This window comes from Pteropus alecto, unplaced genomic scaffold (genome assembly GCF_000325575.1).
Source record: "Pteropus alecto unplaced genomic scaffold, ASM32557v1 C17901083, whole genome shotgun sequence".
Taxonomy (NCBI): Eukaryota; Metazoa; Chordata; class Mammalia; order Chiroptera; family Pteropodidae; genus Pteropus; species Pteropus alecto.
The window spans coordinates 1-735 of record NW_006488362.1 but is presented as its reverse complement, the minus strand read 5'-3'; the positions used below and the strand labels follow the sequence as shown (position 1 = coordinate 735).

Genomic DNA, 735 nt, shown 5'->3' with positions numbered 1-735 from the left:
GCCTTTTTTCTTACTTTTCCTTAATGATTTAAACTAGATTTGCCAATGGTCGTTCTACTGGGCTCATTTTGGACAGTGGAGCCACTCATACCACTGCGATTCCAGTTCACGATGGCTATGTCCTTCAGCAAGGTACGTGTGTTTACCCAGAGTGCACGAGACGACGGGAGCTGTCGTGAGCACACAGATAACGGACTGTCAAAAGAGATCAGTTTCCAAATAATGTCTTTTAAAAAAATCTTTAAAATATATGCATATTGAAAACCATTGCATGGCTTCACGCATGCTTTGAGTGATTGTTCAGTTAATTCTACTTGAAAAAATTATTGATATTTAAATCTGAAGAGAGGCTCTGTCCCAAGGAGTTTGGGTTTAATGCTTCCTTAGCCTTGTTTAATCTGTTTCTTAGGTATTGTGAAATCGCCTCTTGCTGGAGACTTTATTACTATGCAATGCAGAGAACTCTTCCAAGAAATGAACATAGAACTGATTCCTCCGTATATGATTGCATCAAAAGTAAGCGATGATGGGATTTTCTTCTTGGAAGTTATTCCACCTCTTCACCCCATGTTGTGAGCTCTGTTAACTTAGCACATGCTTTTGGTCCTCAGGAACCTGTGCGGGAAGGATCTCCGGCAAACTGGAAAAGAAAAGAGAAGTTGCCTCAGGTGACAAGGTCTTGGCACAATTATATGTGTAATGTAAGTTACCCTTATTCTCTTTATGAAAGAGTTA

The 735-nt window shown here is 39.9% G+C and overlaps 1 long non-coding RNA gene across 1 annotated transcript; it reads left to right on the top strand.

The window, feature by feature from the left end:
* Nucleotides 1-6: 6 nt before the first annotated feature.
* Nucleotides 7-648, top strand: LOC102880216. Its single transcript, XR_439362.3, has 3 exons — nt 7-132; nt 410-516; nt 612-648. It is a non-coding gene; the product is annotated as an uncharacterized LOC102880216 (long non-coding RNA).
* The last annotated feature ends 87 nt before the right edge of the window (nt 649-735 follow it).